At 43.0% G+C, this 18,872-nt stretch overlaps 1 pseudogene across 3 annotated transcripts in view; it reads right to left on the bottom strand.

Annotated features, from left to right (window-relative positions):
* Window positions 1-18,627, bottom strand: part of LOC149172485 (putative 4-hydroxy-4-methyl-2-oxoglutarate aldolase 2 pseudogene) — a 140,907-nt pseudogene extending 122,280 nt beyond the window's left edge. Inside the window, exon 1 of one of the 3 annotated variants that reach the window (XR_016259085.1) lies at window positions 18,144-18,627. The product of XR_016259085.1 is annotated as a putative 4-hydroxy-4-methyl-2-oxoglutarate aldolase 2 pseudogene, transcript variant X3 (transcript). The remainder of the gene's footprint in view (window positions 1-18,143) is intronic. The other 2 variants (XR_016259083.1, XR_016259084.1) reach the window with 2 other exon arrangements.
* Window positions 18,628-18,872: the final 245 nt, after the last annotated feature.

Raw genomic sequence — 18,872 nt, 5'->3', positions numbered from 1 at the left:
CGACTCAGAGGGAGTCGAAGAGAGAACTTCCAGAGGGAAGTAGAGACTTGGAGGAGTTGAAAGGAAGAGCAGAGAGATGACCATGAATGGACTGAGGAATCAGAACAGGTTGGACGGGGCATCCAACTTTGTGGTCTGGAAGGCCAAGATCCTGTCCATTCTAGATAGACATCACATCAAGGCCTTCACCTTGAGAACAGTGGCTATCCCAATTGACCCAGCTGATAATGAAAAGTGCGAGGAGGCAATGGCCAAGGCGAAATGCATCATCCTTGATGGGGTTAAGGATCATGTGGTCCAGCATATTACCGAGAAGGATACGGCAAAGGAAATGTGGGACACCTTGAAGATGTTGTACCAGCATACTTCCGTGCGGTCATACCATATGCAGAAGGGGGAACAGATAGATCACTTTCTCAGTAGGTTGAAGGAGATCCAAGACTAACTGACTTCCATAGGGGCCACGCCAGATCAGGAGTTGATGGTGAGGACTGCCCTAAACGCAGTCTCCGAGGAGTGGGAGACATTTGTCCAAAGCATTTTGGTCAGGGCAAATCTTCCAAATTGGAAAGAATTGTAGGCAACTCTTCGCCAAGAAGAGATCAGATGACTATCGAAGACAGGAAGTAGCAACAAAGGAGTTTGAATCAAGAAGGAAGAGGAAGAGGATGTAGCTCTGGCATCTGCAGGGAAGCAGGAGAAAAGGAAGAAAAAAGACCTCTCCAAGGTTAAGTGCTTCAACTATGGGGAACTGGGTCATTATGTGAACCAGTGTCCGAGGAAGAAGAACACAGGAGAGGCGTCTGACTCCAAGGCAATGCCAGCGAAGGCAGAAAAGGAGGTAGAGGATGACAATTGTGCATTGAGTGTTCATGTACCTCTAGAGAAGAGATGGGGAGACATCGAGCTGTAGTCAGGAGGACTATAGGCGATGAGGGGCGGGATCCTTAAGGTACCCAAACTCTTGGATTATACCTTACTATGGGAGCCTCGAAGTGAGAAGCAGCAGGACTGGCGGATGTCGATAGAAACGGATGCGGATGAAGTAGCAAAGAGTGTTATAGTGCAATAGTCCTAGGCAGCGCAGAGCTAGCAAGTTGCAGCAGTGCGAGAGGCACAGAGGAGGTTGCAACAGTGCAGGATGGCACAAAGAGGTTTGCAGTGGTGCGAGAGGCAGGGAGTTGTTGCAGCAACGCAGAGGCAGTAGAGGGAGCACTTGATAGCGGCAGAGAGAGCTTCAGTATCGTGAGTATTTCTAGTGTGACAGGGATGTCAGTAGTTGGGTGGATTAGTTACTTACTTCTCAGTAACTGAGTTGCAGTGCAGTAGCAGTTAGCAGTAGCATGATGCAGCATGATGAGAGGGGGTTGCAGTGCAGATGCAGTGTTGGGAGAAAGGACCAGCAGTAGCATGGATGCAGAGGGAGCTGCCGTACGGATGTAGCAATGGCAGTGGTAGGGCCATCGACAGCAGTACAGAATGCAGCAAAGGAAATGTGGGACACCTTGAAGATGTTGTACCAGCATACTTCCGTGCGGTCATACCATATGCAGAAGGGGGAACAGATAGATCACTTTCTCAGTAGGTTGAAGGAGATCTAAGACTAACTGACTTCCATAGGGGCCACGCCAGATCAGGAGTTGATGGTGAGGACTGCCCTAAACGCAGTTTCCGAGGAGTGGGAGACATTTGTCCAAAGCATTTTGGTCAGGGCAAATCTTCCAAATTGGAAAGAATTGTAGGCAACTCTTCGCCAAGAAGAGATCAGATGACTATCGAAGACAGGAAGTAGCAACAAAGGAGTTTGAATCAAGAAGGAAGAGGAAGAGGATGTAGCTCTGGCATCTGCAGGGAAGCAGGAGAAAAGGAAGAAAAAAGACCTCTCCAAGGTTAAGTGCTTCAACTATGGGGAACTGGGTCATTATGTGAACCAGTGTCCGAGGAAGAAGAACATGGGAGAGGCGTCTGACTCCAAGGCAATGCCAGCGAAGGCGGAAAAGGAGGTAGAGGATGACAATTGTGCATTGAGTGTTCATGTACCTCTAGAGAAGAGATGGGGAGACATCGAGCTGTAGTCAGGAGGACTATAGGCGATGAGGGGCGGGATCCTTAAGGTACCCAAACTCTTGGATTATACCTTACTATGGGAGCCTCGAAGTGAGAAGCAGCAGGACTGGCGGATGTCGATAGAAACGGATGCGGATGAAGTAGCAAAGAGTGCTATAGTGCAATAGTCCTAGGCAGCGCAGAGCTAGCAAGTTGCAGCAGTGCGAGAGGCACAGAGGAGGTTGCAACAGTGCAGGATGGCACAAAGAGGTTTGCAGTGGTGCGAGAGGCAGGGAGTTGTTGCAGCAACGCAGAGGCAGTAGAGGGAGCACTTGATAGCGGCAGAGAGAGCTTCAGCATCGGGAGTGTTTCTAGCCTGACAGGGATGTCAGTAGTTGGGTGGATTAGTTACTTACTTCTCAGTAACTGAGTTGCAGTGCAGTAGCAGTTAGCAGTAGCATGATGCAGCATGATGAGAGGGGGTTGCAGTGCAGATGCAGTGTTGGGAGAAAGGACCAGCAGCAGCATGGATGCAGAGGGAGCTGTCGTACGGATGTAGCAATGGCAGTGGTAGGGCCATGGGCAGCAGTACAGGATGCAGCAGTGCAGAGGATGTTGGGCAGGGAGGCCTAGCATCAGCACAAGTATTGGTGTCGTATAATCAAAGTGATGCTCAGTGTGGAGTATTACTAGAGCACAGTCCTCGCTAAGAGGGAGTGTTGATTTGGGGTAGAATCAGATATGCTCTAGCCATGAAAATTGGTGGAGAGGCTAAAGCGCATGAGATCTCCAAGACCCAGAAATGGTTTGGGCAGATTCTACCCGGTTTAGGAGATATTAAAATAATTAATATTTTTAATGGAGTTCCTAAGTCTAAACTTAGGAAAAATAAAATATTAATGGGTATTAATATAAAATTGGGTTAGAAGGTTCCAAAAGACATGGATCAAGCCAAATCTAATCTTAGCCATTGATTAAAGATGTAATCTCAACCGTTGAAGGACCAACAAGAAAAGTATAAGAGGAGGCTTGAGGGTCAGTTGGAGAATACACCAAAGTGATCAATCATTTGATTTTCTAGAGCGGGGTTTGCTAAGAAAAGTTGAATCAGTGATCAGTTGCAGCAAGGGGCAATGAGTATGAGGCAGTGAGGTAGAGATAGTGCCGAGAGACCAGCGCAAAAGCAGAGAGAGGCGGATGTTGAGCCAAAGAGAGCCACGCAGAGCTAGCAGGGACTGCGGAGAGGCCAGAAGGGCCTGCATCATCCACGCAGAGGCTGTTGGAGTGACGCAGAGAGCCAGAGAGGCTGCGCAAAGCCTCAGAGAGCTGACGCAGGGGGTTTTCAGGCTGATGCAGAGGCCAGGAGGGCTGACGCAGTGCTTCAATTGTGCTGGAGAGGGTTTCGTGGGGTAGATTTTCTAAATATCTGCTTCCGAATAGAGAGGTATTACTGCTGGATTATTTTCTCTATCGGGTGAGCCAGTTTGGCATCCAATTGTACTCAAGGATAGACTGCATAATAAGATAACCCTCAAAATTGTTGCACCAGTTTTCCCAAGTTGGGTTTTTCCGGGGACGAGTTGTCCAAAAATAACAGTGTCACTTGTTTGTTTGCTATTTCTTTCAGTTGTTGATGTATAGATGATTGAGACTATATCGTGTTTATTTCAATGTTTATATGTTTAAATAACTTGTTCGTAATTAACAAGTAGGAGAAATAAACCAAAGAATACAGATAAAATTTATGACAGGCAATACTTAGAAATTTCAACATTTACACCATTATTTTATCATTTCGGTCTCATTAGTAAGGCTTATTTTATATTTTTGAGCTATTTGGTGGGCTTGTCACCAATAGGGTTGTTATTTTGCACATTAAAACATTTTTAGGGGCTTCATTAGGCTAACTCGGTTATTCGAACTTATGAGAGGCATATAAATTGAAGGAGAGCCTCATTTGTAACTCATCATCATTTGGATTGGGATTTTCTCTTGAAAAAGAATTTGGACCTGCAATTGATGGACGAAATTGGATGTTATTGATGCATTTTGATGTTTGGGATTTTCACTATCTTGTCTTGGAGCTTCTAATTGCAATTGTGATGGATGGATATACTCGCATTACCTTGTAAGTGTGATTTTAATGCTATATCTTTATATTGTTACATGTCTAATGTATGGAATATCTTGTCATAATCTTGTTTGTGCCCTAATTTGATGCGAATTCATGAAAAGCATTGGATTATTGAAGTATTACATGCATTACTCATTAGGTAATGTGAATGAATCTTCCTAAAGGCTAGTTTATCTTGTATCCTCGAAACTCCATCATTTCTTGTCAAACAAAGAATAAATACCTATTGTGGCCAAGTTGTTGCCTCCTTAGGGTTAGCGAAAGCTACATAGGACTCCTTGATAGAGCAAAGTCTTTTCATCAAAGGAAATCTTGACTCCATTTCTCCCAATTGTCAAGGCACTGGGTCTCATTCCTAGGTGATCAACCCCCAAACCTCTTTCTTCACCTTTTTCAAATTTTTGCCCTAACCCTAGAAGGCCAACTAGGGCCTAGTGTGAATTGCATTAGAGAGATCTCCTTCGGGTGTGAGTTGGTACACTACTGTATTGTGGCTTCCTCTGGTTGTCCTCTAAATTTGAGGCAATTCCCATGGCTAGTTTGAGAGAAATCTCAAGCCCTAGCTCCATCATTGATTCTAGCTTTAAACTTCTTTGGTTAGTGGCATTCCAAAGGTCATTTGCTCTTGAAAACTCAAAGGAAGTTAATCATTCTTTGACCTTTCTCATCCTTGCTTGACCTAGATATCTCCTTGAAGATCATCTTCTAGCCCTAGGCCTTGCTTGGATTTTTGTATAGGTCTCTCTTATGGTCCCAAGCCTTTATATGGTCGTTACTTTACAAAGCCCTAAGAAAGATCTTGCCTCCTTAGGAAGCCTTTAGTCTAGGAGTGTCCCTTGTGATTGAATAACCTTTCCTCCTAGGTCTAGTTCTCCTCATAAGCCTTTCTTGGAGAGCCATTAGCTTCTCTTTGAAGCAATTGAGCCATTATTTGAGTCTCTCCTTTGAATGGGCTTTGGGAATCACATTATACCTTGCTATTGATCCTATCATTCAAGTGATTTCCCTTATACCGGGACACCTCCCATCGGTGAAAATCTGTAGAGAGCAAGGGACACTGGCTGAAGTGACAGTGGGTCTTTGTCCCATCGATGTCATTTGGTCTATTAGTTGTCCCTCAGGTACCCCTTAGGACCCCTGCTAGATTGTGTGTCAACATGTGCCATATGTCCTCCTGTGTCCAAAGCTACTCAACAGATATGCCAATGTGGCTACCATGCTCCAATGTTTCTCCTCAACATACATATCCATGTCCACAACAACCTCCATGACATATGCTCCTCAACCTAAGTGTCCAACCTCCAAGGTCTATGCCACATGGTCCATGCCTCCTAGGACTAAGTGCCCTCCTATTACCTAGTGCTCCTCCTCCTAGGTGGGTTGCACTCCTAATCAAACAACCAACTCCCCAAATTGTGTGCACCCAATCCGTAAGTCAACATGACAATTAAGATAACAACCTCCTAGGTAAGGCCACTATGTTAACACTCTAACCAAGGTCAAGCATCGACACAATCTAAGCCATCTATATGTCCATGAATCCTCACCAAAGGACTAGGAGACCTGTTGCTCTCCTAGCAAGGTGAAAACACTTTTGGAGCAACCCCAAAAGTTGACATATCTATGGATTAGTCTGTAAACACTTGCTTGTACATCTTTTAAATCTTGTACAAGCATATTTTAGATTTTTACAACTTTCAAAACTGTCCTAAATTAGTTCATGACCTCATATTTAGCATCCAAATAGCTTTGGTTTACTGTAATAAGAGTGAGGTTAGTCGTGTGTGAATTTAATGTTGATTTTTGGTAGCATCGGATGTGCTCTAGCCTTGAAATTTGGAGGATAGGCTAAGGCACATGAGATCTCCAATACCTAAAAATCATTTTGAGATATTCCACCTGGATGAGGAGTTATTAAAATAATTAATATTTTTAATGGGTTCCTAAGTCTAAACTTGGTAAAAAAAAATATTAATGGGTATTAATAAAGATAAGGGTGTGAAGCTTCTAAGAGACGAGGATCCAGTCTGTTTTAATCTTAGCCGTTGATTAGGGACTTAATCTCGACTATTGATTCGTCAACAGGAAAAGTATCAGAGAAGACTTGAGGATCATTTGGAGACACCGCCAAACACTCACTATCTCAAGGAAAATCGATTCTCAAGTAGAGGAGATCGACTACAGAGGGAGAGTTGCAGGGTGGAGGAAGAGGAGGGCATCAGCAGCAGGCAGTCGCTGAGGAGGAGGTGACGCAAGGACAATGGGAGACAGCGCAAAGAGAGACGCAGAGCCTGCACAGGCCATGCAGAGTTACACAGGGGTGACGCAGAAGTGGGAGCAGGGTCTCCAAAGTGTCAGAAAGTCTCAAAGGGAAAGTCTCAAGTGTTTTGTTTTAGTTTCTTTGTACAATCATTCCTTATAAAAGCAATTGTTGTTGAATATTAATAAAGCCCTCATTTGTTGCACCGGTTTTCCCACATTGGGTTTTCCGGGGACAATTGTCCAAAAATAATTGTGTTGATGTGATTGGTTCTTGTGCATGTATTTTTTTCTCTGGGTAATTGTGTGATAACTACAGTAGAATTTATTTTAATATTTGTTGAAGGGATTTCGTAAATAACTTATTGTGAATAATAAGTAGGTGAAATAAATCAATTGCTGTAGTAGTAGAATTTCAGTTTAGAAATTTTCACATGGTATCAGAGCAGAGATCCAGCAACAGGAGAGGAAAATCGATTATGGGTCAAGAGCATGATGCAGAGGCATCCACTCAAGGGGACTCGCGCAGATTTCCAGAAGAATGCACAAGGGACATAAATTACGATTATTCTATGTTAGCTTCCAGATTGGAAGAAGAAGTCGCTTGCTTAGCAAGCTCTGCCTCCTCGGAGGTTTGGTATATAGACAGTGGAGCTTCCTGGCATATGACAGGAATCCGAGAATGTTTTTCAGATTATCAGGAAGAAAGAATGAATTTTTAGATCACCATGGGAAATAAGGCAAAGTGTACTCCAGTAGGAAGAGGTACTATAGTTTTTCAAACCAAAGCAGGAGAGCGACTTCGAGCAACCAATGTGCTACATGTGCCAAGATTGGGGATGAACTTACTTTTCGTATCTCAACTTCAAAACAAGGGCTATGATGTTTTCTTCATTAAGGAGAAAGTATATGTCAAACACCCGAGTTGGAAAAAGAAGGCCCAGATTGGAATCAGAAGTAACAGGTTGTACAGGTTGCAGCTAGAATCACCAATGGCACTGATAGGCAGTAATGGAGACAAAGATTTGAATGAACTATGGCACAGGAGGATGGGACACTTACACCATGGGGCTCTGAGAATTCTTAGGAAAACAGTATCAAGAGTTCCAGAACTAAGTATTGAACGAGATGATGTATGCAGAGGGTGCGTTCTAGGCAAGTATGCCAAAACAACGTTTTCCAGAAGTAATAATAAGGATAAGAGTGTACTAGGATTGATACACTCAGACATCTGCGAACCGATGTCCACAAAAGCTTTTAGTGGTGACGAATACTTCGTCACCTTCATCGATGACCATTCCAGGAAGACTTGGATATACTTTCTTAAAACCAAGGATGAGGTTTTCTGTCGATTCAAAGAGTTCAAGGCTCTAGTAGAGAATCTGACAGGGAAGAAGATAAAAGTGTTGTGCTTAGACAATGGTGGAGAGTATGTTGACAAGGACTTCACTGATTTTTGCGCTAAGGAAGGCATCAGAAGAGAGTGGACAGCTCCCTACAATCCGGAGCATAATGGAGTAGCAGAAAAGAAAAACAAGGCTATTGTGGAAGCAGCGAGGGCAATGTTGTATGATCAGGACATGCCTAAATTCCTGTGGGCAGAAGCATGCAACACAGCAGTTTATGGCCAGAGTAGACTGTAGGACTCCTCATAGGGCATTGGGCAAAATCACTCTGGAGAAGATCTTCATAGAGAGTAAAAAATTATGTTTTCCCACCCCGGTTTTCAGTTTCACCTTATTTCTCCCATGTAGTTAAATGTCCATTCCCATAACCATACATTTAACAGACTGAAAAAAATAAATATGGCTGAAAACACAAATTCTGGAAATTTTTCAGAATGCTGGAAATTGCAGAAATAAAAATCAGCAATTAAAAACAGCCATTAAAACACATTAAAACACTGATATCTTTGGTCAATTTGACCCTGGAAAAACCCCCTACAACTCTTGGGGAAAACCAGTTTGAGAGCTCTTCTTTATTTCTGAAAATAGTCTTTTTACAGTGAGAATTATTCAGCAAAAAATCAGCAAGCAAATTTACAACTTATCTCCTTTCCCGTGCCTCACAGCAATCTGGAAATTACAGCAAACAGGACAGCAATAAATGCTGTACGACCTCCGTTTTGTGTGCAGAAAAATTAGCAAACTACTCCTCGATTTTTGTGCAAAAATCTGCCTTTCACTATGTGTTGAATCAGCTGTACAAATCTGCTCAACTGCTGCCTTGGAATGTGTGCCAAGCTGCTGTCTCCTTCTCCTCCCTGCTCAGAAATCTCTCTTGCTCTCTTGCTCTCCTTCTCCCAATCTGCTCATGAAAGAATGAATGACCTTTTCCTCCTTTTCCTCCTTTAATATAACTCCAAGTGACTTTTGGGTGATCCAAGTGACTTTTGGGTGATCTCTAAATCCAATGGCTGAAATAGATTTAGATCAATGGTTGAGATTAAATGTTCATTTAAATCTCACTTTCTATTTTTTAATTCACCCCACTTTAATAAAGACCCACTTAGTCATTTATTTCCAAAGTCACTTTTCCTTTCTAATTTTTCATTGACTTTATAAAAGTCACTTTAAAATTAGACTTAATAACTTTATCACTTAAAGTCACTTTTAAATTAGATTTAACTTTATAAAATTATAAAGTCACTTTAGGAGAAAAATTAAATTCTTTTGGACACTTTTCCCTAGGCCAAAGATCAAAGCCTAAGGGAACCACCTGTCCTCCGGTACCAAATTTCAACACTCCCTCTTACCGAGGAAGGTGTTCCTCACCACACCCATCTTGTCTCTGAAGTAGACATGCTTGCCCCGTGGTAAGGCTTTGGTAAGGATATCTGCAACCTGCTCATCAGTGGAAATATACTCAAGCTTCACAGCTCCCTTCTGAACATAGTCTCTGATGAAATGATATATGATCCCGATATGCTTTGACCTGTCATGAAATATTGGATTCTCCGTGAGTTTAATGCAACTCTGATTATCACAGTAAATCACTGAAGGTCTCAACGGCTGACCAAATAAGCCAAACAACATCTTGCGAAGCCAGATAGCCTCACAACTAGCTAGACTGGCTGCCATATACTCTGCTTCCGCTGAACTCAGTGCTACTGACTGCTGCTTCCGGCTGAACCATGACACTACTGCTGAACCCAACCCAAAACAACACCCTGAAGTGCTCTTCCTATCAGAAGCACAACCTGCCCAATCAGAATCAGTGTATCCTGCCAATCTCACTCCATCTCCCTGCCTGTAGTCCAGACCATAATCCACTGTCCCCTGCAAGTACCGCAAAATGTGTTTTGCAGCCACCCAGTGAACCTTCCTAGGCTCACACATAAACTGACTCATCGTGTTGACTGCAAAACAGATATCTGGTCTAGTGTTGACCAAATACATCAAGGAACCAATCAGCTGCCTGTACAATGTGGGATCCACCAACTCGGAATCCGAAGCATGAAGCTTCTTCCAGTTGGTGATCATCGGTGTCGACATGGGTCTACAATCCTCCATGTGGAATCTGCTAAGGATGTCCACAATATACTTCCCCTGCCCCAGGAAGAAATGCCCCTCCTCCTGCCACACCTCCAAACCCAAAAAGTAATGCATCAAGCCGATATCCTTCATCTCAAACTCCGCCGCAAGATCTCTCTTGCAGTGCTCTATGAGTCTCTCTGCACCTGTAATGATCAAGTCATCCACATACAGCACCAGAATGAGAGGCTCCTCACCAATCACAATAAAGTAAAGGTTCGGATCTGCCTCACTCTTTGTGAAACCCATCCCCTGCAAATATGCATCTATCCTGGAGTACCAAGCTCTGGGAGCTTGCTTCAGGCCATAAAGGGCCTTCTTCAATCTGCACACATGGGACTCCTTCCCATGCACCTCAAAGCCCTGTGGCTGCTCAATGTACACCTCCTCCTGTATGAAGCCATTGAGAAATGCGGTCTTCACATCCATCTGGTGGATCTTCCAACCCATCTCTACTGCTATCGATATAATGGAGCGGATCGAAGTATATCGAGCCACGGGAGCGAAGGTCTCCTCATAATCAACTCCCTCTACCTGGGAGAACCCTCTAGCCACAAACCTCACTTTGAATTTCTCAATGCTGCCATCTGCAGCATGCTTTACCTTGTAAAGCCATCTGGAAGTAACTACGGATTTGCCCTCAGGCCTCGGCACCACCTCCCAAACATCATTCTTCATGATAGAAGAATACTCCTCCTGCATGGCCTCTCTCCAGACCTGCTGGCTAGCTTCCTCCTCATAGCTAGAAGGCTCAGAGTCAAGGATGCTGGTAACCATCGCCATATAACTACAAAACCTCTCAGGTGGTCTACTCTCTTTGACCGGCCTCTTCGGCTCAGCAACAGATGTGGCATCTCTCAAGGTGTCTTGAAGCCACTTGGGCTTCCTCTTCCCTGAGCATGCTTCTCCCATAGGAGAATGAAACTCCTCCTCCTCATCACCATCAGTAGCCTGAACTCCTGACTGTCTGTCTGCTGTCCTCCTGCCTGCACCTAAACCTGTAGAAGCTGAGGTATCGTGTGAACTGTCCATCAGTGGACTCCCTAGTGAACTGCTCTGCATGCTGCCCGGAGCACCACCCCTCTGGCTCAGCGAACCACTGCTCACTGATGGACCTGACATCCTCATAGATGTACCTCCGGATCCTCCTGATCCCTGCCCACTGGATCCTTGCGACTGACTCAACTGCTGCTGAGGGTCTGGCTGATCCAGATACTCTAACTCCCGTGACCTCCTAAAGGCCCTGTCCTCCTCGAACTTCACATCCCGTCTGACAACAACTCTCCTCTGTGCAGGAATGTAAATCCGAAAGGCCTTTGAGGTCTCACTGTAGCCCACAAAGATACCCTTCTCTGCGGTGGGCTCTAGTTTGGTCCTCTCCTCCTTGGGTATATAGGAGTATGTAATGCATCCAAAGATATGAAGATGACCAAGATCAGGTTTCTTCCCAGAGAAAGCCTCCTCAGGAGTCATGTGCCCCAAGGCACGATGCGGACTCCTGTTTTGCAAGTAAACAGATGTGTTGCAGGCCTCTGCCCACAAGAACAATGGCAACCCCTGATCATGTAACATAGCTTTGGCAGCCTCTATGATGGATCTGTTCTTCCTCTCCGCAACTCCGTTCTGCTGGGGGTTGTAAGGAACAGTGAACTCCCTCCTAATGCCTGCCTCCGCACAATAGTCAACAAACTCTCCAAGGGTGTACTCTCCTCCATTGTCCGACCTCAAGGACTTGATCTTTCGACCTGTCTGAGTCTCCACAAGAGCTCTGAACTCCTGAAACCGCTTGAAGACCTCACTCTTGGTCTTCAAGAAATAAATCCAGGTCCTCCTGGAGTGATCATCAATGAATAAAACATAGTACTCATATCCACTCAAGGAAACATGAGACATCCGACCGCTCACATCGGAATGAATCAAATCAAGTATCCCCGTCGCTCTGCTGTCACTGCTGGGAAAAGGGGATTTGGCAAATTTGCCCATCGCACAACCTCTGCAAGTATCAAAGTGATCAGTACTGAAATCTGGCACACCTGTAGTGATCTCCCGCAATGTCCTCAAGGCTCCATGATACATATGTCCCATCCTGCGGTGCCAAATCTCACACAGCTCAGAACTGCTAGCTCTGCTGTCGGTACTACTGCTCAATGCCAAAAGGGGCTGAAATGCAAACTTGTACACCTTTGCATGGCGTACACCTATCACTCTAGCTGAATCAGCTGGAGTGCCCCCGGGATACATCAACACCTGTCCTCCCCTGAACAGTACCTCATATCCTCTGTCCTCCAAAGCTGAGACGGATATGAGGTTCTTCCTCATCCCTGGCACATAAAGAACCTCTGACACCTTCAAGGGAGGTTTGGACTCCCTCTGAAATGTCACTGTCCCCACCCCGACTGCTCTAATAACTCTGTCATCACCGAGTACTACCTCAATATCAGTGCCACTCTCTGAAAGCTCTGAGAAGTACTCACGGACTCCTGTCATATGACGTGAAGCCCCACTGTCCACATACCAGATACCTGTAGATGCTCCGCTAATCGAGGGAAAAGCATGCTCCCTCTGAACCTGTGTGGCAGGTGATCCTGTACTAGAGGACTCACACGTAGTGAACGCAAACTCTCGGTCAAAACGACCAGCAAAGTCCTCAATCTCTGCTGAAGCTGCCACGTCCTGGTTCTTACCCTTCTTCTTCTTCTTCTCCGGACACACAACTGCATAGTGTCCCATCTTTTGACAATTCCAACACTTCACCTTGGAATAGTCCTTCTGTGTGTTCCCCTGTTTACCTTTACCTTTGCCTTTGCCCCCACCACCGCTTGTGGAAGCCTGCTTCTTCCCTTTGCCTTTCTTGCCTCCTGCCACCAGTGCTACGTCCTCATCCTGCTCAACTGGCTTGGCTGCCCCAAGCTGACCTTTCCTGATCTCTGTCTGAATGTAATCATCCCAAAACCTCTCCCATCTGGGAAGGGTCTCACGTGCACAAACCCCATCAGCAAAGTTCAACCATGAACGGGGGAGGCCATTCACTGCAATCTGTACCAACTCAATGGGTGGAATGGCCTCTCCAATCGCTGCCAACTCATCTCTCACATTAGTAATCTTTGTGAGATATCCAGCTGCACTATCATTACCCATCTTAATGTTCTTCAGCTTCTCCTTCAGGACCATCTTCCGGTTCTCATTGGTACTCTGGTAGAGATTGGACAATGCTGTCCACATCTCATGGGCATTGCTCTTTCCTCTCACATGAGGAATGCAATGGTCTTTGATTCCGTCTAGAATCAGCCTCTTACCCTTATTGTTCTTCTTTTTATACTCAGTCAACTGAGTAACATCAGTGGGCACAACAACAGGGTTCTGTGCGGTATGCACCATGATATCCCAGACTTCTGCCTCCTCAAAGATACTCTGCATTCTCTCCTTCCAAACGCTGTGATTTATATGCCCATCCAGCCTATCCTCCACCCTCAATCCCAATGACATCCTGTTGTCCTAAAACTGAAAAATAGCACTGCTGTAGTAAAGATAAAACTGTTGTTTATGAAAAAATCAGCTTGCTGGAATTTTCTGAGTGAAAAATCAGCAACTGTAATTTTTCCTTTTGCTGTCCCAAACTGCCCTTCAGCACTCAAGCTCCGATACCATGTAAAAATTTCTGTTTTCCCACCCCGGTTTTCAGTTTCACCTTATTTCTCCCATGTAGTTAAATGTCCATTCCCATAACCATACATTTAACAGACTGAAAAAAATAAATATGGCTGAAAACACAAATTCTGGAAATTTTTCAGAATGCTGGAAATTGCAGAAATAAAAATCAGCAATTAAAAACAGCCATTAAAACACATTAAAACACTGATATTTTTGGTCAACTTGACCCTGGAAAAACCCCCTACAACTCTTGGGGAAAACCAGTTTGAGAGCTCTTCTTTATTTCTGAAAATAGTCTTTTTACAGTGAGAATTATTCAGCAAAAAATCAGCAAGCAAATTTACAACTTATCTCTTTTCCCGTGCCTCACAGCAATCTGGAAATTACAGCAAACAGGACAGCAATAAATGCTGTACGACCTCCGTTTTGTATGCAGAAAAATCAGCAAACTGCTCCTCGATTTTTGTGCAAAAATCTGCCTTTCACTATGTGCTGAATCAGCTGTACAAATCTGCTCAACTGCTGCCTTGGAATGTGTGCCAAGCTGCTGTCTCCTTCTCCTCCCTGCTCAGAAATCTCTCTTGCTCTCCTTCTCCCAATCTGCTCATGAAAGAATGAATGACCTTTTCCTCCTTTTCCTCCTTTAATATAACTCCAAGTGACTTTTGGGCGATCCAAGTGACTTTTGGGTGATCTCTAAATCCAATGGCTGAAATAGATTTAGATCAATGGTTGAGATTAAATGCTCATTTAAATCTCACTTTCTATTTTTTAATTCACCCCACTTTAATAAAGACCCACTTAGTCATTTATTTCCAAAGTCACTTTTCCTTTCTAATTTTTCATTGACTTTATAAAAGTCACTTTAAAATTAGACTTAATAACTTTATCACTTAAAGTCACTTTTAAATTAGATTTAACTTTATAAAATTATAAAGTCACTTTAGGAGAAAAATTAAATTCTTTTGGACACTTTTCCCTAGGCCAAAGATCAAAGCCTAAGGGAACCACCTGTCCTCCGGTACCAAATTTCAACAGACACCTAAAGTCAGTCATTTCAGGATATTTGGGAGTTTAACGAAGAGAAGAGAAGAGAAAGAAATTAGATCAAACTGCTGAGAAAAGATATATTGTGGGGTATAGCGAGAATGCTAAGGCATATAGAGTCTATCTTCCAGGGAGTAGGAAGGTAGTAGTTCGGCAGGATGTAGTGTTCATGGAGGATAGAGCTTTCAAGAAATTCCGAGAAATGCTTTCCGAAGAGCAACATAAAGACGAGTCGTTGGTCAAACCACTTCAACCAGCGGAAACTAGTACCAGAAATTCTCCTGAAGACAAAGCTTCAGAACAGGAGGAATCTCAGGAAGAGGAAGAGTTGATAGATGTGCCTACTACCAGTGGAAGAACAAGCCAGGAACTCCGACAGATTCTACGGGATGCAAAAGACTTCATTGGTGCACCCAGGAATAATAAAAGGGAGCAAAGACACCCAGACAGATACCAGGCCTTAGTAGCTCAGGTTGGGGAACCTTCTAGTTTTCAGGAGGTCGTTCAGCATCAAGTATGGGTGGATGCTATGGTGGAGGAATACAGCTCTATAATGGTCAATGATGTTTGGGAAGTGGTACCTAGGCCTCAAGACAGATCAATGGTAAGTTCGAGATGGATCTTCAAAGTCAAATATGCTGCAAACGGCAGTGTGGAGAAATACAAAGCCAAGTTTGTGGCTAAGGGGTATGCTCAGAAGGAAGGGATAGACTACAAAGAAACCTTTGCCCCAGTAGCCAAATATACTTCTATTAGAACCGTGATATCTCTTGCAGCACGGATGGGGTGGGAGATTCATTAGATGGATGTCAAGACGGCATTCTTGAAAGGGGTAATAAAAGAGAAAGTAGACATTGAACAGCCAGAAGGTTTTGAGACACATGAGAAGAAATCTCATGTATGCAGATTAAAGAAAGCCTTGTATGGGCTTAAACAGGCACCTAGGGCATGGTACGGTCGAATTGATGGCTACTTGCAGAAGATGGGGTTCATCAAGAGTGACGCAAATCATAATCTCTATTATCTGGTTGTAGAAAATGAACCTTTAATCCTAGTGTTATATGTGGATGATCTCTTCCTGACAGGATCATCCAGGCTCATCAAAGACTGCAAGAAGAACCTAGCCACAGAATTCGACATGAAGGATTTGGGACAGATGCATTATTTCCTGGGGTTGGAAGTTTGGCAACAGAAGGGTGAGATCTTCCTTGGACAAGGGAGATATGCTACAGAAATCTTGAAGAGATTCAGGATGCAGGACTATAGACCTATGGCTACTCCAATGATCACCAACTGGAAGAAGATTGATGCATCAGAAGATAAAGACGTTGATCCCACCTTGTACAAACAACTTACAGGGTCCCTGATGTATCTGGTCAATAGTAGAATTTCAATTTAGAAATTTTCACATTTAATTACCCTTGTAATCAACAGTCCAACTTCAAAATCTGGTAGAAAATATGCCGCTTCTGACGATTGTTTTACCAAGCAAAATTCAAATAAATTAAACGCAATCTCTCTGGTGGTGAAAAATGTGTAATTCTTTACCCGTTTCGTATACTACAGTCTTCTGCCACTCTTAATATCACAAAGTTAAAACTATAACATCATGTTTATAGTATTTGTTAAACATGAACATGTGAACACTGTATTACATCAAACTGAATATTAAGCAGTTCCAATTACATCAGGGAATTCTGAGTTGCATTCTTGCAACCCAACGGCCAAGGTAAGATGTTATGGTACCCAATGGAATCACTGAGCATTTTGATCAGCCGGTATATCTAATTTAAAAAAAAAAAATCTCAATAGCAATATTAATGACAACCTGTTTTTCTATGACACTTTTGTCACTACAGAATCATAATAGTCGGGAAGGTACATGTATTAAATGTGTGAAGGCCTTGTGTTATATATGTTAGAATGTAACAGCTAGCTGTCATCCTATGAAAAAATCCATAAATCACAGCAGAGCTCACCGCCAAATTTCAAGAAAAAATAAATTACTGTAACAAACACACACACACATGCAACATATTAAAGACGTAGTCTAACCAGACTGCTTTTTTTCCCTGAAAATCATCGAAATTTTGGCAAAATTTTGATAAAATCCGGCAGGGACTTTTGTAAATCCAGGTTACAGCGGTCAAACCTCAAGGTTTTGGGTGCCCCAGAGGTTTTTGATGGTCTTGAATCCATTTCCACTATCAAAGACGCGATTCAAACACTACTTGTGCAAGATTTTTTGAAATTTTTTTGGTGCGATTCCGTCCACTTTTGGCCATCCGGGCAATTCCTCCACCTCGGTAGACATTTCCCATATTAAATGGTAAAGGACCAGGTCCCATAAGAATAGCATATGTGCATGTTCATTGCAACTCAATAGGCCAATATTATGCATTGAAACATGATAACTATTAAGCAATTGACCCTTGATTGGCAAACTTCCAATCCTCAGACAACTACCCTGCTTCGTCCTCTCAGTTTCAATTTTCAAGATCAGCATATTTCACATATCTTCTTAAACTATCCTATAGGATGCACATCCATAGAACTTATGCATAGTAAATACTTAACAAAACACTCATCATTGTGGCGTTGGTAATTTTACTTTGAAGCAGATGACCAAATAACCCATCCAGGTGTGGAAGCCACCATGAGGTATAAGTGAAAACTAAACTTTTAAAGATATCAGGCATGTCAGTTTCAATAATACTATGCCATGAAAGAGCATTCAGGTTCTGCAACAAAACCAAGGTTGAGGATGCAGAAAGCATCTAAAATGCTTGGGCAATAGCAATATTGGTGTAACTACAAGAAAACTGAAAGCACCAATATGTTGCAGCCCGGCTTCCTAGTCGAACTGAGCGGAAGAGAGGATTCCTTATCCCTTCTATATTCGAGTGAAACTGAGTGCCTTTCCAAAATAGAGAGAAATTACAGATCCTAAATCTACACCATCTAGTTCATGCATACACTAGGGATTGCTCCTCTCGAGTCATCAACAGCAAAAGATAATTTCATTGAATTTTGGAAATCCAATAACGAAATCCTTGATCATAGAGCAGCGCTGTTACAGTCCCGTAGAGGAATGCAGACTGAATTGCCATTTAGAATTAACTAGATATACAAATTTTAGAAATTCATTGAAGTAAAACAAATTATCCTCTGGAATCAAAAATACCAACTTCACCAGCCCTCAAAGACAACCGAAACCATCAACTGGTACATAAAACCAGCTGAACCCATCAAAACAATCAGAAAAACAGATCAAAACCATCAAAGCACAGATAAAAACAGCTGAAACCATCAATCCATCCATAAAGCAGTTGAAAACGCCAATACATACATCAATGCAAAGCAGACATAAACCATAAAAATACGAAGTACTAGGAAAACCGATTTTGGACCATATAAAGCTATAATATTCAATCTACAGAGAGAGGCGTAAACTTTCAAACCCATCAATCTACCTTCGAAATTAGCTATATGAATGGAAGAACGACCCAAAATATTACACTGAAAACACTGAGCACGTTCGCCTTACCAGATATTGACAGAGGAAACCCTAAATTCGTAAGTACAGAGCCCAGATAACAGTAAGTTCTTTACGTGGATTTTTTGCTCCGAATTTAGTAAGCCTTCTGGAGGGGACCCAAAATAACAGATGGATCCAACTGCTATTATATGTCAATAAGGCTGCCAGACTTTTATCAGGCCAACCCTGGTCTATGTAATTAGGTGACCAGCCTTTCGAACATAGAATACCCACTAATTTATAATTGGTACATACAATGTATATGTATATTCAATCATCGTATTTTTCTTTAACAGACGTAGACTACCATGCCCTTTGATTCCTTGGTTCCAACTTCTGTTACATAGCTCGCTTTCAGGCCTTGTGAATGGTTGTTTTGGGTATAATGATCTAAACGACCATTGAGCCGTGCAGGAATCAGATGCTGAATGTTTCCCATGCCGACTTCATTTTTTGTTTTACATCGTCCGACTATAACGTTACCGGACAAAATCTGTCCTGCTATGCCGTACAGTGATCTGCCATTCTTTTGACGTTTTTGAGAACCAATTTCACATTCATGTCCAGGTGGATAGATTTTTTTATTAATTTTTTTTAATGTCAACAAAATCAAAATTATATTGTATGTGATTAAAAAAACCGTATGACTTATAAAGTGAATTCA

The sequence above is a fragment of the Pinus tabuliformis genome, chromosome 4_2, assembly GCF_031772625.1.
Source record: "Pinus tabuliformis cultivar Carrire ecotype Pingquan chromosome 4_2, CPIR1, whole genome shotgun sequence".
In the NCBI taxonomy this organism is placed as follows: domain Eukaryota; kingdom Viridiplantae; phylum Streptophyta; class Pinopsida; order Pinales; family Pinaceae; genus Pinus; species Pinus tabuliformis.
This window is presented reverse-complemented; position numbering and strand designations above follow the sequence as displayed.